The 22,665-nt window shown below is 45.3% G+C and overlaps 1 protein-coding gene across 4 annotated transcripts in view; it reads right to left on the bottom strand.

The window, feature by feature from the left end:
- The window catches only part of KIAA0355 (KIAA0355 ortholog), a 96,960-nt gene extending 77,833 nt beyond the window's left edge, over positions 1-19,127 (bottom strand). Inside the window, exon 1 of one of the 4 annotated variants that reach the window (XM_021094321.1) lies at positions 19,025-19,127. The gene's annotated coding sequence lies outside the window, so the exon portion shown is untranslated. Of the gene's footprint in view, positions 1-12,101; positions 13,676-19,024 lie in introns of those variants that run through there. The other 3 variants (XM_021094322.1, XM_021094325.1, XM_021094324.1) reach the window with 3 other exon arrangements.

Below are 22,665 nucleotides of genomic sequence, written 5' to 3'. Positions count from 1 at the left end.
TCAGGAGTCAAATAACAAAATGTGGTATAACCATTTAATAGAATATTACTCAGCCTAAAAAGGAAGGAAATTCTGATACATGCTTCAGTATAGATAAACCTATGTTCATCCATGTGGCAAGCTACCTCTCCACTTGCCAGGCCACGGGTCTACAGAAACCTGGCAGAGGTTGCAACACATGTGGCCTTAAGACAGGTGCTGTGGGAAAGAAGGCAGAGACGTCGTCTCGACTTCCAAAAATCACAGTTGAACAACAGGATCATCAAGCACCCTGGTTCTCAAGCTCAGGCCTGATATGGGTGAGGAGCACTGACTATTTCTCTGGGGAGTCTGTTCTTTACCTTTTACCATCTGTTCATAGCATCTTTCACACACCACCCCTCTCCCACAACTTTCCCTCATTTCTCTAGTCAAACATGTTCATCTGCTCTTATTTATTTCTTTCTTTTTAGGGCTGTACCTGTGGCATATAGAAGTTCCCGGGTTAGGGGTCTAATAAGAACCGCAGCTGCTGGCCTACACCACAGCCACAGCGACACCAGATCCGAGCTGAGTCTGTGACCTACACCACAACTCGTGGCAATGCTGGATCCTTAACCCACTGAGGGAAGCCAGGGATCAAACCTGCATCCTCATGAATACTAGTCAGGTTCTTAACCCGCTGAGCCACAACAGGAACTCCCCATCTGTTCTTTTGCAGTATTAGTTTTGCACTTAATCCACATTGCCCAAACTAATGATCAAATATAGATGAACCCTTTGAAGATGATATACAAATGGTCAATAAGCACATGAACAGATGCTCCGCAACATTCACTATCAGGGAACTGCAAATCAAAACCATGATATACCACTTCGCTACCACCAGGATGACTATAATAAAAAAGACACACAATAACAGGTGTTGGCAAAGATGAAGAGAAACTGGAATTCCTGGGAATGTAAAAATGGTGCAGATACTTAGGAAAACAGTTTAGCAGCACCTCAAAGGTTAAACATAGAATCACCATACAACCAAGCAATCCCACAACTACGTATATACACAAGAAAAATGAAAAACATACGTCTACACAAAAACCTGCATATGAAAGTTTAAAGCAATACAAATATCTAACAACTCAGTGGTATAGCCATACAATGGAATACCATTCTTCAGGCATAAAAGGAATGAAGCACTGATACATACCACAATGCAGATGAGCCTTGAAAACATCATACTAAGTGAAAGAAGCCAGGCATAAAAGGTCACAGATTGTAGGATTCCATTAGCATGTAATATCCAGAAAGTAGATTAATGGCTGCCTAGGACCGGGGTGAATGGGAAGAATGAGAAATGACTGCTAATGGGTACAGGGTTTCTTTTTGGAGTGATGAAAATGTCCCGAAATTGCGGCGGTAGTTGCACAACTGTGGATACACTAAAAACCATTGAACTATATGCTTCAAATGAGTTATATTTTAATAAAACTGTTATTTAAAAAAAAAAATAAAGATGAGCCACTCCACAAACAATTCCCTCTTCAGAGAAAAAAATACAGAACATTCTCTGTCCTCCCCAGTCCACAACGATGTAAATCTAAATATCCACCCTTGATAATGTGGAGGCACTGCAGGAAATTAGAGAGATTAGTGAAGTTATTATCCATGGAGTTCAAAGCCCAACTATTTCCATAGGGTTTTTTTTTTTTTTTTTTTTGGGGGTTAGTTCAGAATGACACAGGCCATATTTAGAAATGCACTCCAGAAAAATGCTTTGAAGAATTTTATTCTCAACATTCACGAATTTAAAATATCCATCCAGACACGAGAAAATGCCTGAAAGATTCAGTTCTTAGTTCTCTCTCTACTTAGGACTACCTTTTTTGGCTCTCCTTATAAGTTACCACATTAAAAAGAGTGATAGTGGAGTTCTCACTGTGGCACAACGGGATTGGGGATATCTTGGGAACCCTGGAACGCATGTTCAATCCCTGGCCAGGCACAGTGGGTTAAGGATCCAGTGTTGCCACAGCTGTGGCTTAGGTTGCAGCTAAAGCTTGGACCTGATCCATGGCCAGGGAACTCCATATGCCTCCAGGTGGCCAAAAAAAGAAAAACAGGAAAAAAAAAAAAAAAGAAAAAGAACAATAGGAAAAAGTTCTCCTTGCTTTCCTCCTGCCCCTTAGTTGTCACTTTGAGCCACTCCCCTGACAGACCTGAAGTGCTGTGGTTCCTATGCCATGCCCTAAATTCTATTTCCAAGATCAACATATTCTCAGTGGGAGGATCCCCAAATCCATCTCTCTAACCCAGATCTTTCTCCCGTGCTCCAGACTCCAAAGAGTCAACCATCTATTGGATAGGTCCCCAAGTCAAACAAATGCTCAAAACCAACGTTCCTCAGTCTTTTCCATAGTCCTTCCCTGCCTTGGTGAACGGTATCACCATTTACCTACCTGAAGGAGCCAAAAACCTGGAGTAACCCTCTACTCCTCACTCTCCTTTATATCCAATTAATCACTTACGCATATCCTTTCTGCTTCCTTAACATCCCGCAAGTCTTTTCCCTTCTATCCTCACTGCCAATTCAAAGTTCAAACCATCTTTACATCCTGCTTGAATTACAAAGGACCCCTGAGTGATCTTCCAAATGCCTGGACTGCTCCCCTCTGGTTGCTGAGTGATCAACCATGCCACTCTCCTTCCCAACTTTCTCCCGCCATACCCCGCCCCATTTCTGCCTAGTTCTTGCTTGTGCCATCCTTCCTCTCACCATCTACACATTTAGCTCCCTCTGCCTGGAAAGTTCTCCTGGCTTCCTCTCACTCCTCCCGGATGTCTAACCTAGACGTCACCTCCTCTGCGAAGCCACCCTGACGAAGACTGAGGTAGGAGTGCCTCTGTATATAAACATAACATCCTGTTTGTAGCCAGTCTTAGCATTATCTTTACTGTATTGTAATGTACTGCATCACAACTGTCAGCTTCCCGGGTTTCCCTGTCACTTCCAAACGCCAAGATCACCAAGCTCACTGCAGATATTCGAGAGTGCTATGGAATTCCCATTATGGCTCAGCAGAAATGAATCTGACAAATATACATGAAGACACGGGTTTGATCCCTGGCCTTGCTCAGTGGGTTAAGGGTCCGGTGTTGCCATGAGTAGGCTGGCAGCCATAGCTCTGATTTGACCCCTACCCTGGGAACTCCCATATGCTGCAAGTGTGGCCCTTAAAAAGCAAAGAAAAAAAAAAAAAAAAAAAAAAGAGTGATAAGCACATTGTAAAACATTCAACAGATATTTGCTGAATGATTAGTTCATCCTCAGTATTTATTTAATGATTCTTTTTTTTTAAATGGCTGCACTTTCAACATACGGAAGTTCCCAGGCCAAGGACTGAATGTGAGCCACAGCTGCAACCTATACTACACCTGGGGCAACACCATATCTTTAACCCACTGTGCCACAGTGGGAACTCCTAATGGTTATTTCCATAGAGCATTCATGCTGTCAGTCTTGCTATCCAGAGGCAGTAGCTAAGTGCTAGGTAAAAGGTTCTGCTTAAAAATTTTTTTTAAAAGCTGACAAGGAATTACCGTCATGGCTCAGCAGAAATGAATCTGACAAGTATCCATGAGGACACAGGCTGGATCCCTAGCCTCGCTCAGTGGGTTAAGGCTCCAGCACTGTTGTGAGCTGTGGTGTAGGTCGCAGACACGGCTCAGATCTCGCATTGCTGTGGCTGTGGTGTAGGCCGGTGGCTACAGCTCCGATTCAACCCCTAGCCTGGGAACCTCTATATGCCAAGGGTGTGGCCCTAAAAAAAAAAAAAGAGAGACAAAATAATAATAAAAAGCTGACAACATACCATGCTCGAAAGTCCTCCTCAACAAAACTGAACATTCAGTGACTGCAATGTGTCAAGCATTATACCTTTAGAAACATAATCCCATTTAATGCTCACTAGAACTGTAAAAGAAAAACAGCTAATGTTAACTGAAGGGGTACTAAGTGCCAGGCACTGAGCTATACATTTTGTATTTGTTTGTTACCTAATTTAATGCTTCCAAGGGCTCTCTGAGGTAGGTGAGGCGTGTAAGGAGGCTGAGTGAGTTCTTCAAGTTCCGGGCACATGGCTGAGGTAGTAGTCACCAACAGAGCTTGGGGCCTGGGAGTTGGCCCCCAGGAGCAGAGCTATCCATCACTGTGTTACACCATCTCTGTCAACTACCTAGACCAGGACATTCTGTTTATCACCCTTAGGAGATGGTTTCAAGCCGCAGTCCTCTTCGAATTGGCAGGAAGTTGAGGTAGAGCAATGAAAAGAAAGGAATCTCTCTGTAGGCAAAGACAGCCATGTCCCTGCTGATGACCCAAATTCAGCTCTCCAGGGAAGACCCCTCTCTCCTGGGACTAGACTCATATCTCCTCAGGTCCTTTAAATTTTACCTAGTCATCCTTCCATTCTCTGCTCATCCTGCTATATTTACTGCGTCAGTTAAAAGCACTATGAACTGTGCACCTAAACCTAAGGTGTTGGCCCAGATGGTCCCTGTCCTGTTCCCTTTCCCTGCAGTCCCTTACATTCAATCCTGCCAGTCCTGCTCACCACAGTTCAAATTTCCATCCTGTTCACCTGGTCTACCACGACTGCTCCATGAGCGTTAGCTGTTGTTACTGCTACATCCTAAATGCTTCTCACTCTCTCCTTTACACCAGCACCGTTCAGCTTCCAAAGAACCAGCTTTCAGGAACAAGCATTGAAGGCTGAAAGAGAACACTTTCTATGAGGACCAGAAATCAAGCCTCCAGATGCTCAGGCTCCAGCTCTTTCAATCAAAGCACAACAGAGAGACAACAGCAAACTCTAAGTAGCAAACTAAAAATATGTAAGAATGTCAGATGCTGGAAGAGAAACTAACAAAAAGCTCCAATCTCCAAGGAACCAAACATTCTATTTTATTCCATTTCACAATATTAGTAAGTTAGCACTCAATCTTTTAACACAGCGGTTCTCAAAAAGTGGAAAAGATGAGCTACACACACACACACACACACACACACACACACACACACACACACACGCCCCCACCACCCAGGAGACATTTAGCAATGACTGGAAGCATTTTCTGTATGTCACAACTTGGAGTGTGTCAGTGGATAAGGCCAAAAATACTGCTAAATATCCTGCGACGCACAGGACCAGCCCTCTGTCCACCTGAAGTCAAAGAATTATCCACCCCAAAGGTCGACAGCACCACTATTGAGCAACTCGCAGCTAAACAAATTCCTTCCATGTTCCAGTACCTAATGTATAAAAAGGTACTTCTTTCTGGGAAGATGATACAAACTTCTCCTATAAGTTAAGCTACAACAGGTCCACTGGAGGTATCACTGGACAAGAGGCAGGTAAATGCTAAATACCTGACTTAGAAAACAAATGCCATGAGCTGGAAGGAGGGAAGCACAGAGGCTGAGGCCTCGTCCAAGATCTCAGAGAGTAGACAGGACTCCTCACTTCCCTCCAGGCCTGCCCATCAAAGCCCCCACGCAAATCCAGACTCCACCTCCCCAGAGGTCCCTTCAACCCACCCTCTGCTCCTGCCACACTGTCCATCCAGAAGAGCAGCTTCGCCACAGGGTCACTACATCCTACTGGTGCCACTGGAAAAACCCCTCACCTACTTCACCAAAGCTCTGCCCTCCAGCTGGGCAGCACCCAACTTCTGCCATTCCCGGGCCCAGGAGGACCTGCTGTCATCTCACCCCAATCACACTAGATCACAAAAGTGTGTTCCTACGATTTCTGCAGGAAGGGGGTAGTGCAAAGACAAAGGTGGAAAATGCTTTAAATGGCTGGGCCCTAAAGCCTTCTCCTCTGCCACCTAAAATCAGGGCTTAGCAGCAGCCAGCCAAGAGCTGCCTTACTTCCTGTAGTTGCTCCGTTAAAAAAAAAAAGGAAGTGGAGGGGAAGTTCACAGAGCAGAAACAAAAGTAATCACTGCCTAGCTTCCTGAACACAAATCACTGAGCAGGGAGGGTGCCATTAAAACATCCAAATGGAAAGGGAGAAAGGGAGAGCCACAGCCAGAGGAAAGGAAGCAGCACCTCTGGGTCCACCAAGCCTAGACTATTTGTGTGCCCGAGAGGATGTCCCTAAAGAAAAATACGTGGAAATCTGGACACTGGTATATATAGAAAGTTTCCAGGGAGTTAATATAATATTAATCCATGTTAAATTTAAAGACTCATGCAACAATTTCCGAAACATTAAAGTCCTAACAGTAAAAAAATGTCAAGGAAAAAACTTTAAGGAGGCCGTAATTCAACCATATTTTTCCTAGTCAAGATGTGGCTACTGAGAGTTCCCGGGTAGTTCAGTGGTTAGGATTCGGTGCTTTCATCTCTGTGGCCCAGGATCAATCCCTGGTGTGGGAACTGAGGTCCCACATTGAGCTGTTGCATGCTGTGGCTAAAAAGAACAACCAACCATAATAATAATAATAATAATAAAAACCAAAAAGTTACTAGGAGTTCCCTGGTTACCTAGTGATTAAGGATCCTGTGTTGTCCCTGCTGTGGCTCAGGCAACTGCTGTGGCACAGGTTTAACCCCTGGCTCAGGAACTTCCACATGCTGCAAGGGGGGTGCCAAAAAAAAGTTACAAAACAACTGATTGGTTAACAATATCTGGGGTTCCCTCGTGGCTCAGAGAGGGTTAAGTATCCGGCATTGTCACTGCAGTGGCTTGAGCAGCTGCTGTGGCACACATAGATCCTTGGCCCGGGAATTTCCACATGTAGTGTACACAACCAAAAAAAATTTTTTTTAAAAATCTGAACGCCATGCTTTGCTATACTGAACTATGAAAACTCAAATAGATAGGAAAAAACCCTACTAAACAAAATTCTAATCATAGAATTCTTTAAAAATCTAATCATAGTTAGACTCTATCATTAACCACAGTTAAAATAAAGATGCTTCCACGCCTGTGCCCACCAACACGGCTCTACTCTGTAAGTTGTGCCTGAATGCTCCAGGCACCCAGGATGCAGAGGTTACCCATGCTGGTGTCAAGGAGCTTCTGTACTAAGTGGGACTACAAACTGCCTCCACGGGGTAACGCCTGACTGCCCCTTGTACTGACACGTGCTCTAAAAACAATTTATCATCATAAAATATGACATTCCTCTAAACCAAAGCAAGGGAGTTCCCACTGTGGCACAACAGAATCGATAGTGTCTATGCAGCAGCAGGGACACAGGTTCGATCCCCTGCCCAGCTCAGTGGGTTAAGGATCTGGCACTGCTGCAGCTGTGGCAGAGGTCGCAGCTCTGACTCAGATTTGATCCCCGGCCCAGAAATATCCATATGCCATGGGGTGGCCAAAAAAGAAAAAAATAGGAGTTCCCACTGTGGCTCAGTGGTAATGAACCCAATTATCATCCATGGAATGTGGGTTCTATACTGGCCTCGCTCAGTGGGTTAAGGATCCACCGTGAGCTGCAGCAGAGGTCACAGGCACAGCTTGGATCTGGTGTTGCTGTGTCTGTGGTGTAGGCCGGCAGCTACAGCTCCAATTTGACCCCTAGCCTGGGAACTTCCGTATGCTGTGGGTGCAGCCCTAAAAAGATGAAAAAAAGGAGATAGAAAAAAAGAAAATAATTAAAAATTTTAAAAATAAAATAAAACCAGGAGTTCCTGCTGTGGCACAACGGGATGGGTGGCATCTCCAGAATGCTGGGTTACAGGTTCAATCCCTGGCCTGAAACAGTGAGTTAAGGATCTGGCATTGCTGCAGCTACAGCATAGGTTGCAACTGTGACTGGGATCTGATCTGTGGCCCAGGAACTCCATATGTCCAGGGCAGCCCCCCCAAAATTAAAAATAAAACAAAGCAAGTTGTTAGTGGTAGGTCTGAAGAGTTTTTATGTTTAGTAATCTACACACAACTGATAATTTCAGTTAAGCAGAAGAAAAAAATATTCTGGAAGTTCCCCTGTGGTGCAGCAGGTTAAGGATCAGGTGTTGCCGCAGCTGTGGCATGGGTTCAATCCCTGGTCTGGGAACTTCCACATGCCGTGGGGGCAACCAGAAAAAAAAAAAAAATTCTAACCACAAAGTCAACAGAGTTGAAATTTAGTTTCAAAATAACAAGGTTAAAAACAAAATAAGCCAAATGTGCTAAACAGTCATACAGATGAAAGACAGTTTTAATTATGTTTCAATTGAGGGCATTTTGGGAGGAAAAAGAAGAAAATGAAAGGCTAGTTTATTTTTTAATAGTCACTGCATAAATATGGAAAAAAGTAAGTTAAATGGATGATAATCACCATATATTTAATTCCATACCAAAAAAATGGTGCATATTTAATGAAAAAAATCAATTATTACTTGGTCATGCTGAGGACAGACCTGTTTGATTTTCTGGGAAATCAACTTGCTGTATTCTAAGACTTATGTGTAGTCTTTTTATGAAGTCAAAGACTCAAAATTTGCTGCCATTAAAACAAATTAAATATTAGAACTTTTGAAAGAATTTTATTAGAGGAACACTCTGAGCCAAAAAATCTTGGCTAAACAGAAATCTTCAAAAGAAGGGGGAAAAGGGTGGGCGAGGGCAAAGCCTTGCCAAGAAAAGATTTATCTATAAACAACTACCACACATCAACAAAGGGTGAACAAAGTGGCTTCTAAAAGTCTGAAAAAGTCTGCTTAGGTGAAACAAAGTTTTGATTTTGTTTTTGTTTTGGTCGTGCCCACAGTATGCCAAAGTTCCTGGGCCAGGGACTGAACCTGAACCACGGCAGTGACAACACCAAGTTGTTAATGACTAGGCCACCAGGGAACTTCAAAACAAAGTTTTTATGCATAAATTGAAATAGTTTTGGATCAGTAAAAATTTGCACATCAAAATGTGCCCAAGCACTACAAAAACATTCTTGACAACAAATTGTGCTGCTGATGGAAATTCAAGTATAAATCAAGGAGTGAGAATAATTTAAAGTAACTAATTACTAAAATTTTTGTTTTTGGTCTTCTTAGGGCTGCACCCACAGCATATGGAAGTTCCCAGGCTAGGGGTCCAATCAGAGCTGCAGCTGCCAGTCTACAGCCACAGCAATGCCAGATACAAGCTGCATCTGCAACCTGCACCAAAGCTCACAGCAATGCTGGATCCTCAATCCACTGAGTGAGGCCAGGGATCGAACCCATGTTCTCATGGATACTAATTGGGTTCATTACTACTGAGCCACAAAGGGAACGACTAAAAATTTTTATTTATTTATTTTTGTTGTCTTTTTGCCTTTTCTAGGGCCGTTCCCAAAGCATATGGAGATTCCCAGGCTAGGGGTCTAATCAGAGTTGTAGCTGCTGGCCTACGCCAGAGCCATAGTAACGTGGGATCTGAGCTACATCTGCAATCTACACCACAGCTCTCGGCAATGCCGGATCCTTAACCCACTGAGCAAGGGCAGGGATCGAACCCACAACCTCATGGTTCCTAGTCGGATTTGTTAACCACCAAGCCATGATGCGAACTCCTTAAATTTTTATTATAGTTGATTTACTATTAAAATAAGTCATTTTTAGGGCTTCCATCATGGTGCAGTGGAAACAAATCCAACTAGGAACCATGAGGTTGCAGGTTCGATCCCTGGCCTCGCTCAGTGGGTTAAGGATCCAGTGCTGCAGTGAGCTGCGGCATAGGTCGCAGATGTGGCTCGGATCTGGCGTAGGCTGGCAGCAACAGCTCTGATTAGACCCCTAGCCTGGGAACCTCCATATGTCTCAGGTGCGGCCCTAAAAAGACAAAAGACTAAATAAATAAATAAAGTCATTATTATTTATTCTGCTTTTTAGGGCCGTACCTGTGGCACATGGAAATTCCCAGGGTAAGGGTTGAATTGGAGCTACAGCTGCTAGCCTACACCACAGCCACAACAACACGGGAACCGAGCCACGTCCGCAACCTACACCACAGCTCACAGCAACACCAGATTCTTAACCTACTGAGCGAGGCCAGGGATCAAACCCGAGACCTCATGGATCCTAGTCAGGTTCTTTTAACCGATGAGTCATGAAGGGAACTCCAAAAAAGTATGTCATTTTTAAAAATCACAAAATGTTGAAGCAATTTTTCAAATCCAATTTGCCAGAATTTTTTTTTAATCTACACCTACTAAAAACCTGCAGTTTATTTTGGTCCCCGTGAACTACAGCATGAAAGGCCTTGATCTGCTCAGCTCTGACTCATTCTAGTTTCAGCTCAGTTATCCAAAAAGTTTCTAAACTTGTAAAAGCAAGTTGAACTAGTAAAAACTAATGTATCCATTAGAAAGTTATTTAAAGAAAACTTAAAATTCTAGGAGTTCCCGTCGTGGCGCAGTGATTAACAAATCCGACTAGGAATCATGAGGTTGCGGGTTCGATCCCTGCCTTTGCTCAGTGGGTTAATGATCCGGCGTTGCCGTGAGCTGTGGTGTAGGTTGCAGACACGGCTCGGATCTTGCGTTGCTGTGGCTCTGGCGTAGGCCGGCGGCTACAGCTCCAATTCGACCCCTAGCCTGGGAACCTCCATATGCCGCTGGAGCGGCCCAAGAAATGGCAAAAAGACAAAAAAAAAAAAAAAAAAAAAAAAAAAAAGAAAGAAAACTTAAAATTCTATAGTGCTGCTCATTCTTAACAACCTGCACTGTGGAACCTATCCAAAATTAACCTCAAATAGAGGAAAATGAGTATTTATCAAGAAGCTTACATATAAATGGGTAAATCAAACTTTAATGTGGAAATTATTTCTCTTACTACCCAGAGGAATTATATAAATTTTAGATAAATGCACTTCAGACTTAGGACCATTCTGAAAACTTTAGGTATCTACAAAAAAATTTTTTTTAAATTACTGTACAGTTGATTCACAACGATGAAAAAAAAATTTTTTTTCCTTTTTACATCTGCACCTGCAGCATATGGATGTTCCTGGGCTAGGGGTTGAATCAGAGCTGCAGCTGCTGGCCAATGCCACAGCAATGCCAGATCTGAGCTGCATCTGTGGCCTATGCTGCAGCTTGTGGCAATGCTAGATCCTTAGCCTACTGAGCGAGACCGAGGATCGAACACACATCCTCATGGAGACCCGCTGAGCCACAATGGGAACTCCCATAACCATGAAAAATGTTATCAATGGATATTATAGAAGCTCTCTCCTCCAGGCCGGGAACACTGACTCCAATCATGCACACCCGGCCAGCCTTCCCATCTCTCAAAGAGAACAGCAAATCAGAGTTACAGCTAGGGAGCCCATTCTTCTCCATAAACATTCCAGCAGGTCAAGCATTTAGTGATGAGGTCATCCAAGGAGCCTCCTCTCCATCCCAACCCCATCCCCCGCATCCCTTCCCGAGGCAGGGAAGAAAGCTCTAGAGAGCAGGCCAGGAATGACTTGGGTTCTTTTCTTTCTTGTCTTTTTACGGCTACAGGTGCAGCATATGGAAGCTCCCAGGCTACAGGTGGAATTGGAGCTACAGCTGCCAGCCTACACCACAGCTGCAGCAATGCCAGATCCAAGCCACGTCTGCAACCTACACCACAGCTCACGGCAAGGCTGGATCCTTAACCCACTGGGCAAGGCCAGGGACTGAACCGGCATCCTCATGATACCGGTTCAGGTTCATTATAGCTAAACCATGATGGGAACTCCATCATGTTCTTACCTTATAGGTAAGATGCTCCAACACTAAGAGAAACAGCTACTTCAGGGAAACAGCTACTGTCTAAGTGCAGCAGCTATGGATATGGATTTGAGAGACAGACTGACCTAGATAAGAAATCCTGCTCTCTCAGTAGTTATCAGCTGAATGAATGGCACTTACTAATTCTTTGACCTTAGGTGAGTTACTTGAACGCTTGCGCCTCAGTTTCTTCAGCGCTGTGGTGAGGATTAAATCCATAAGGGATGGCACGTGGCACATCCCGAGTCTCACTCAGTAAATGGCAGCTACTGCTCTGAAAGAGGCAGGTATTTCATGTCTTTTGAAATTCTTCATTCGGGCCTATTAGTAAAAATACGGACTCTACCCCACCCCCAACACCTCGCAGTTACAACTCTCAAAAATCTTACCTTCTTGCAGCTCTGGCCCCAGCGCCTCAAGTCCTGGCAACAAACTGAAAGGAGTGCTGCCTGTGTTCTCCAAAGCGGAAGAGGTCACGGCCCCTCCCATTTTCCTGCCCACCGCTCCCTCCTCTTTCAGCCCCAAACCAGCAGAACATGGACACTGCTAAGGAAGGGATCACCTCACACTACGAAGTACACTACAAAGTGACTTAAGCCAAGAATGTGATGCATTCCCTCCTAGCCTGAGACCCAGAGAAAAGGCAGGTCCTTGTGAGCTTGTGAGAGGGCCCACTTTCACCTCTCCCTGCCTAGGTTACCAGCCTGCAGCACTCAAGTCTGGGAGCTAAGCCCGCTGTCCTCTGCCTCTGTTCTCAGGCACACACGTCTACCTCTGGGACCCGGAAACTCAGGTATTCCCAGGTTCCCCAGTCACGACCACCATCTCGCTAGCACCTAATCCCCAAATCATTCCCAATAAGAAAATTGGAATTTTTTGTCAATTAATATCTAGCTCTAATTTCACATTCAAAAACTCACACGGTGATTCTTTGCAACTACCAATTTGAAAAAGCACATTATCTGACAGTGGCCTAAACATAAGGAATACAGTCAAAATGGTTTAAAACAACAACAAAAAAAAACCCATCTAGGAACGAATCCTAGAAACAGACTCAGTAAATGTAGAGGCCTGCATCCAGGATGCCCAGGCAATGCTGATTACAAGCACCAACCTGGAAGTTATCCACATGCCCCGCATTAAGGGGTTCATTTAAAAAATCACATAGGAGCATCTCACAACCATATGAAAGATCAAGGTTAAGCTACCACATTCCATCAAGCCTAAGCTGTCATCATTATAAATCCTATCATTATTTTATATATGCTAAGAAAAACTGCCATCTAATGATGACCTGCCAACGCAGGACATACCCCAGTTTCAGGCTCCCTCAAGGCTCTTTCCTGTCTCATTCCTCTGCCGTCTGGGACACACATCACCTTTGCAACATGCCTCTTTGTGCGCTTTTCTCTCCTTTTACTTTTTCAAGAAGTTACTCGTTTCAATGAAACCATCTTATTGCCCTTTCAGTTCGCAAGGAGCCTTTTCTGAGCTCCTCTAGCCTCCACTGCCATTGCCCATCACTGGCTCTGTGTGTCTTCCCTTTGCAGATGAACTGTAAGGACACAGAGGCTGGCCGCGTCTTTACATTCACTGCGGTGCACAACACAGGCCCATGACGGCATCACCATCAATACAACCCACACCTGTCAGGAACTGTTCTAAGGACTTCACAAATATTAACTCCTTTAAGATTTGCTATAACCACAGGAGGTCGGCCCTGTTTCGTCCCTTATCTTCAGACAGGGTAAACCGAGGTAAAGAGAAGTTATAGGACTTAGAGGTTAGGGAACAGTTAAGTTAGAGGCAGGACGTGAACCCAGGCAGTCTGGATAGAATCCTTGCTCTTAACCTCTACCCTGCATTTGTTCATAGCAGACTTTTTTTCCCCTGTTTCGGCCACACCGGTGGCATATGGAAGTTCCTGGGTCAAATCCGAGCCACAACGGGAACCTATGCCACAGCTGCGGTAATGCCGCATCCTTAATCCACTACACCTAACTGGGGATCGAACCCATGCCTCAGCAGCGACCTGAGCTACTGCAGCACCAATGCTGGATCCTTAACCCACTGTACCACAGCAGGGATGCCCAGACATTTTAATTTTTAATTGAAAATATAATACATATATACAGTGGAAAAAATTCGTATCATACAAAAGAATATGCACGAAAAAGCTAGGTCTAACAACCTAGATTTCCAGGACCTCATCCCAAAGGCAATCACTGTTTCTTTTCTATCATTCCAGCATTATATTTCTACACTTAGAAACCTATTTCAGGAGTTTCCATCGTGGCTCAGCGGAAACAAATCTGACTAGCATCCATGAGGACACAGGTTTGATCCCTGGCCTCACTCAGTGGGTTAAGGATCCAGCATTGCCATAAGCTGTGGTGTACGTTGCAGATGTGGCTCAGATCTGGTGTTACTGTGGCTGTGGTGTAGGCCGGCAGCTATAGCTCTGATATGACCCCTAGCCTGGGAACCTCCATATGCTGAGGGTGCCTAAAAAGATGAAAGAAAGAAAGAAACCTATTTCGTGTATATGCCTCTCTCTCTCTTTTTTTACACAAATGGACACATACACACATTGTCCTGAATTTGCCTTTTTCACTGAATGAATTTCTCTGAGCTCGATGCATATCTGCACCTGCCCCGGTTTTATTCAATTCTAAAACATATATTTTCACACTTTAACACAAGATGATTTCATGAAGTCAGAGAATCTTGGTGGGCTTGGACGTCATCAGGAAACAAGAGTCACAAAAGGCTTTTACATGTACAAAAGATATCAAAGTTTAGTCAGCCTTATGCCAATGTGCAAAATGAATCAGAGGCAGAGACCTAGCAGGTGACATTGACATGTCACTTCTCCTGAAATAGTAAATATCTACATCAGAGGGTTGTTATGAGGACCGAACAAGGTAACATACACACAGCACTTCGCTCCAAACCTGGCTAGCACAGTGGGTCTAAGGGATGGACAGCACCTGACACATTGTTAGTGCCCAGTAAGTTAGAGACTGTTATTAATGATTTCTGCAAAAGCTGGCCCCACTAACTGCTCAATCTCATTTTTCTATTCCCTATTCATATCTATCCACCCTTCACCCTAAATCTCCTGCCACACACATACCTCAGCTTTGTTCACCTCCACACCTTTGTAGCCACCATGGCCCTGCCTAAAAGTCCTCTCCCCTTCCTGTGATGCTGGACTCACTCTTCCCCACAGCACTCAGCTCGAGCACAGCCTTCACCGGGGAGACTTCCCTGACAACTGCAGCTAGTCTCTGAACAAGCAGTTTGGGAAGAGCCTGTCTGTCCTAACTGCCCACCTTCTGGGCCTCAGCTCTGTCAGTGCACCCAGGAGCAAGCACGTTCAGGGGGACTGACTCAGGCTATCTAAGCTCAAAAATGGCTGATGTAGTAACCAGAAGGCCAGTTACTAAGCTTATAAGTACTGGGGAGAGCTAATACCTACTGAGCACTTACCAGGGGCCAGGCAGCAAAGAGGAAGATGCTACCATTATCCCCATTCTACAGATGGGGAAACAGAGACGTTAGCCAGCACCCAAGACCAGGATCTGATCCAGCAGTCAGGAAGCACACCACTCTCAACTCCCATTTTCCTGGCAGGAAATCTCCTTGTGAAGCCATGTTCTCATCAAAAGATATTAAGACCACGAAGGCAAAGCAAAGGGAAAATTCTTCCCACTAGAGGCATCAACAGAGATGCACCCATCTGTCTGGTAGTACAAAGGCTCCATAGGGGACTGAACACAGTTCCTCTGGCTTGGTCCTCCAGACAGTGCTACAGACATATCACCAATTCCTCTTTTGGACCCACCACCCCAATTTCTACAGACATCATCCCAACTTTCTCCTTCTAGAATCAGACTTTCTTCTGAGGATAAAAAAAATGAAGTTTAAGCATTTGGCTACAAACACATTCCAATCATGCCTTCCAGAGGTTATAGCTGGGTCATTTTGGTTGAACTTAAAAGTTTTCCCTCAAATTCTCAAAACTACATTTACAAAATGTCTCTTGGCTTATATCTTTTCTATAGGTAGCTGATTTAACATTTATTCGGATTCCATTCTCAGATGATCATTGAAGTGATTCAGTCAACAAATACCTAATTGTTCCCAGAACACTGTGTTCCTGGAGATAGCAGCAGTGAAGAACAGGTAAGATCTCTAAAACCTGGTGGTGCTTATTATGTGTCTCCTGCTTCTAGGCACATACAGTACTTGATGGCAATTGCTTATGTGGTTATCTTCCCTAGGCTGTGTGTTGAAGCTTAGTATTCCAATCTTCCAGCACAGTAACTGGCCTATACTGTAACTGCTCCATAAATGTGAGGTAGCTAAATTCCTCATCCAGGGTGGAAGCATATTATGTCTCAAGTTCCTGAAGGCAAAGGTACAAGTTTAAATCAAATTGCAGGGATAGAAAGCAAACAGCAAATACAACCCAAATCAAGAAGGAAGAAGAGAAGTGATACCTCAGCAGGTAAGAACTTTAGAGTCATGGAGGAAAGGCCACTTTGGGAAGCAATGAGGGGCTCCATCACCTGGAGAAAGTAGGGCCTCAGGAACATGTCCAGGGATCAGTTAAAAGGAGAGAAAGAAATGACTTGCAGCCAAGTCTGGGTTGGAGTCACTGAGTGGAAACAGGGTTGGGGGTGAGATGGATCTCTACCTAGAAGTCACATAATGGATGAATGGAAAGGAGCATGAACGGGAAAAGAGGAAGCGGTATTAGGAGCAGCATTGGAAGATGCTCCCAGGCAGAGGTGGAAGAAGAAAAGCAGCAAAGACAAGTGAAAAGGCACAATCTTTCTTTCTTTTTTTTTTTCTTTTTTTTGGCCAGGCCCAAAGCATGTGAAAATTCCCAGACCAAGGATGGAACCCAAACCACAGCAGAAACCTGAGCCACTGTAAGTGACACTAGGTCCTTAACCCACACAAGAAAACTACAGCACAATTATAAAGTTAACACAATGACCACAATCATGGTCAAAACGTCAATGACCACAAAAAGTCAAATGGGCCAACAAAGAAATTTGCAACAATAAGAAAGTGTGGCTCACCATGCCAAATATTTATGGTCAAGGTCAAGGGAAATGAGCAAGCAGCGGCTACTGCATCTATCAAATAGGGGACCCTCAGGAGGACCTTTTCAGTGTAGATAAAGACATGTGAAGTACAACCCCCGACAAACACAGTCAGGCTCTCGGTGAACTTACAGAGTAAATGGCATCCTGCTTTTTCTGTTACTCCAAAAAAGCAATTCCTTATTCAAAGCGACATTCTCTGTCCACCTTAGAAGGTCATCATTTTCCACTCAGTACAAAGTCACAGGAGTGAAAAGGAGAGAGTGGACACCCAACTCATGTGATGCCCCAATCCACTAGTTCTCAGATACAATAATTTTCCTACAAACTTGTTAGACCCACTTGATAAAAACCTTCTGATGTATTAGGCTTCGCATTTTCAAGGAAATAAATATTTAGTAAAATTTTCAGCAGAATCATGTGCAACTTGTTGAAAAATTTTTATAGAGGATGCTTAAAACATGCCGTCTTCCAAAAATCCAGAGATAATTTTAGATTGAAAATCTAGGCTTGCCAAGGGAATCTGAGAACTTTTCTATCTTGGTCTCCAATGCTAACCTACGTATTCGTGTGCAAAAATAGAGGAAGATTAGAATCTCAAATGCCAGACTGAAAAGTTGCCACAACAAACCTGAACTCTTCATATGGAGTATGTTATCTTGTCAGCAAGAAAGCAAATGAAACAGCAATAACTAAACTTTTTTACTTTAAAAAACAAAAAGCAAATCTTAGAAATGAAATACTTCTGGACTTGTAAAGGAAAATGATTTCAAAAAAAAAAAATACTGAGTGGAATTTTAAAACAGCATACATAAAAGCTAAGTATCAAATGTGTAAGCAGTCCCTCACAAACAGATACTTAGAACTTCAGGTCTAAAATGTGATACAATGGCAGTTATAGCTTGTTCAATCAAAATTAGGAAAACTAACCCATGTGGAAAATATTTCACATCTTAAACCCAAAGCAAATTTTAATTAAGTAGTTAAAACAAATAAAACCATGAAATGAGAAGCAAATATGGACGGATGTTACAAATAATTGGGCTGGAGAATAATTTTTGAAACTGCAACAAAAGAAAAAATAATACTACATATTTTTTAAATGAATGTTACCTCTGACCTCATTTGTACATTTATCCTAAAACAACAATCAGGCAAATCCTTTTGGCAGAACTGTCTACCTTGTGACGAACTGGAAACAATCTACATGTTCATCAGTAGGGCTTGGTTGAACTGAAATACGATGGTATACTATGAAGTCCATAAAAGCGATAATATATCTCTGTATATACTGATACACCAAAATGTTACTGTCACTGAGTGGTAGGTTGGAGGATGACTGTCACTTTAAAAAGTGTTGTACTTTTTATGCTGTCTTGAATGTGAAGGAGAATGCTTTTATAATGGGGGTGAGGGGCGGAAACAAGCTATTTTCAAAGTGGGTGTCCCCCCAAAGCTGAGTACTTATCTGGCAAAATTTGTACGGTGTATAAACAAAATTCTTATCATGCCAACCAGGCATGCTTCTTTCCTCGCACCGCGCAGAGCAGGAAGACACACCCCTGACCCTGCGCTCGCCCCCAGGGTGTGGGTCCTTCAACCTCAGCCCCGGCCCTCCCAGGGTCCCCGCCGAACCGCCCGCGGCCCGACTGCGCCAGCGGGCTCACAAGGGCCGGAAAAATCGTGTTCCTCGGGGCCCGGCCTGGACCAGCGCGGCGGGGAAGGTGAGCGCAGCTGGCCGACAGCCGCGGGCGGCGTGAGGGCCGCGTCCCCAGGCAGTCCCGGCGGACCCCGGGACTCACAGGCCGCCGTCTCTCCTTGGACTGCTCGGCGGGCTTCCGGGAGTGGGTCCGGCGCTGGCCGGACCTCCCTGGCCCTGGTGGCCCGAGGGAGCGCCCCCCTGCCCCGCGTCCGCTGGCTCCCCGCCGCGCCCCCGATCCCAGGCACGACCCGGGAGGGCCCTCCAGGCTTCCGTCCGCCCGGCCAGCGCCCCCAGAGCCCGGCGTCCTCCACATCGGACGGGCAAGGGGCGGGAGCCGACAGCCCTGCGGCCCCGAGCGGAGTGGCGCCCCGAGAGCTCGTCCAGTCGCCAGCCCCACCTGCGGCCCACCGCCTACCCGCCCTCCGCCCCCAACCCCGAGCCCGCCCGCCCGCCTGCCTGCACCAGGCAGCGCCCGCTCGCGCCCGCTCCTCACCTGCGACGCGCCCCGGCCCCTAGCGCACCGCCCGGACCGGCTGTGTACACCGGAAGTGACGTCTCTGTGCCGGCCCCGCCCCCGCCCCAGGCGGACGCCGAATGGCTGTGCACTGAGCGGCTGGCAGCCGACTCTCCCCCACCCACTGCGCGAGCGGGGCGGGGGCGGCCCTGCACCTTCTACCCTAGGGACCGAAGACCTCCAAGTGGGACAGCCAGGGTGGGGGTTGAGGACGCGCGGCCAGAGCCTGCAGGGCCACCCTCGTCCTCCAGTACGGCTTGGCCTCTGGGCGGAAGGGATCAGCTGCGTTCTCACAGATTTATTGTCGAAACTGATTACTGAAAAATTGAGCGCTTGCTAGATGCCAGGTCTCGACAGGCACTGTAGGAACCAGATAATGCCCTCACCCTCATACGTTTATCCTCTAGGGGTGGAAACACAATAAAATTGTTATAGCTACGCTTGATGATATAGTGCCAATTGCGACAAGTGGTAGGAGGGGAAAGTGAAAGAGGGAGGGAGAGAGTCCCCTGACCTAGTGAACGAGGGTGTTCAGGGAATGCTTCCCTCAGGAAAAGAGCAGAAGAGAGCAGGTCCTAAAAGGGAGAAGAAGAAGAAGAAGGGAAAAAAAAAAAAAAAAAAAAAAAAACTAACTTGGACTTTCCTTTGTGGCTCAGGGGGTTAAGAATCTGACTAATATCCATGGGGACGTGGGATCAATCCCTGGCCTCCCTCTGTGGGTAAGGATCCAGCATTGTGTTGAGCTTCGATGTAGGTTGCAGCCGCCAATTGGATCTGGCAGTTGGGGGGGCTGTGGCATAGGCCTGCAACTGCAGCTCTGATTCAACCCCTAGCCTGGGAACTTCCACATGCCTCGAATGTGGCCCCAAAAAGACAAAAACAAACAAACAAACAAACAAAAAACCAAAACGAACAACTTGAAGAAGCAGGGAGTGAAGGGACATTATGGCAAAATAACATCAAGTGTCTTTAGTGGCTTTGTGTTCAAGAAACTAAGGTGGTGAGAAAGTCTTAACTGAGAGCAAGGGATGATTTTACCAAAGCTGTGGGTTTACTTGGGCTGCAATGTGGGCAAGGACTAGAAAGAAGATGGAAATTCGTATGCCTTTGTTCAATAGCAACAATATTCATAAAAATCAAAAGGGTGAAGCAACTCGTGCTCACTGATGTATGAACAGATAAACAAAATGTGGTCTATCCATACAATGGACTATTATTCAGCCTTAAAAAGAAGGGAATTCTGGAGTTCCCATTGTGGCTCAGCAGGTCAAGAACCGAACTAACATTCATGAGGATGTGCGTTCGATCCCTGGCCCCACTCAGTGGGTTAAAGGATCTGGCGTTGGTATGAGCTATAGTGTAGGCTGCAGACACAGCTTGGCTCCAATGAGGCTTGGCTGTGGCTGGCAGCTACAGCTCCAATTTGACCCCTAACCTGGGGAACTTCTATGTGCCACAGGTGAGGTCCTAAAAAGAAAAAGGGGGGGGAGGAAGGGAATTCTGACACATGCTATAGATGGATGAAGGGTGAAGTGTGGAGGTTATGCTGAGTGAAGTAGGCCAGTAACAAAAGGATGAATATTCCCTAATTCCACTGATATAAGGTACGGAGAGTAGTCAAGTTCCCAGGGACAGAAAGTAGATGGTAATTGCCAGGGGCCTCAAGGACCAGACTATGGGAAGTTTGTAATTAATGGGTACTAAAGTTTCAGGTTGGGAAGATGAAAAATTCCTGGAGATGGATATGGTGTTGGTTGCACATCAGGGGGAATGTAGTTAATGTCACAAAACTATACATTTAAAAACGGTTAAAATGGGGAGTCCCCACTGTGGTGCGGTGGGTTAATGATCCAGCTTGTCTCTGAGGAGGTGCTGGTAGGCTAAGGATCCGGTGATGCCTGCAGGTGTGGCATAGGTCAAAGCTCCAGTTCAGATTTGATCCCTGGCCCAGGAACTTCCATAGGCCTAGCGTGCAGCCAAAAAAGAAAAAAAAAATGGTTAAAATGGTAAATTTTATGTATACTTTACATTATCTATAGACAGATGTAGAGATTAGTTAGGAGGCCATTTCAGCTGTCCAAGCAAAGGTGATCCTGATTTAGACCAGGACCTCCAAACTTTTTTGTTCTTGAACATTTATCAGAAAAAAAGTTTGAATATCGTCCAGATTCATTTTACCTATAAATTATATGTATGCACTACACTATATATGTAGGCACTACAATTATGTCTATATGATTCACAGTATGAAACATACATAAAGAGAGTTTTCTTTTATTTTACTTTATTTTGTCTTTTTAGGGCCACACCCGAGGCATATGGAGGTTCCCAGGCTAGGGGTCTAATCAGAGCTGTAGCCACTGGCCTACACCAGAGCCACAGCAACACAGGATCCGAGCCGCGCCTGCAGCCTACACCACAGCTCACGGCAACGCTGGATCCTCAACCCACTGAGCAAGGCCAGGGATCAAACCCGCAACCTCATTGTTCTAGTCGGATTCGTTAACCACTGAGCCACGACGGGAACTCCCCAGGCTAGGGGTTTAATTGGAGCCATAGTTGCTGGCCTACTCCACAGCCATAGCAACACCAGATCCTAGCTGCGTCTACCACCTACACCACAGCTCACAGCAACGCCGGATCTCCAACCCACTGAGTGAGGCCAGGGATCGAACCCACCTCCTCATGGATACAAGTCAGATTTGTTTCCACTGCACCGCGACATGAACTTGAGGTGGTTGGTTTTTTAAGATAGAAGAGATTTAAGTATATTTCAGTGGCAGAAAGGATGATCCGGTTGCAAGAGGCTGAATATACAAGTGGAAGGTGATGTGGCTCAGCTCGTGAGGTTCTGAAAGGGCTGGAGGAGGTCTGAAATGCTTAGCAACAGATATACCGCAGGCTGCAGTAAAGAGTGAGGGGAGCTTAGCCACAGAGGCATGAGAAGAGTGAAAAATACCTGAAAGCAGGGAGGAGAATATGGTAGAATTTCCAGATCGTCTTGAGGATCTACTTCAGAAAGTTGATAGACACGTCTTTCCTATTAAGCAACTTGCTGCAGCAGCTTTCAGCTAAAAGTGAAGAAGATGGAGCAAGGATTCACCTGCAGGTTGAATAACAGAGAGAGGGGTGAGTGTTACTGATATAATGGGCTGTGGAACCCAAGCTGCTGGAGAAGAGATGTGACATGGAAGAGGACAGCTGGGTTGGAGGAAGTGTCCCTAGGTACTGGTGTCATCTTACCTATGTAGGCTGGAAAATGGACCAGAGATGATGGTGCTCGGCTTCTGAGCGGGCCAACTGTGGCTCCTGCAGTCTCAGGACAAGCCTATCTCTTCTCTCTTTTTGTCTGCGCCCTCAGCATATGGAAATTCCCAGGCTGGGGATCAAACCCTTGCCACAGCAATGACTCGAGCCACAGCAGTAACAATGCCAAGTCCTTAACCCACTGAGCCACCAGGGCACTCCAAGCCCATCTCTTATTCCGAGGTTCTCTTAGTTCCTTCTACAGGCCCCCAAAGCCTCCAGTAGCCATGCCTAGAGGGACCTGGTAAACACAGGATGGGGCTTTATTTATTTATTTATTTATTGCTTTCTTTCTTTTTTTTTTAAGGGCCGCA

The sequence above is a fragment of the Sus scrofa genome, chromosome 6 (assembly GCF_000003025.6).
Source record: "Sus scrofa isolate TJ Tabasco breed Duroc chromosome 6, Sscrofa11.1, whole genome shotgun sequence".
Classification (NCBI taxonomy): Eukaryota; Metazoa; Chordata; class Mammalia; order Artiodactyla; family Suidae; genus Sus; species Sus scrofa.
Note: the sequence above shows the minus strand (reverse complement) of the source record. Positions and strands in the feature narration are given on the sequence as shown.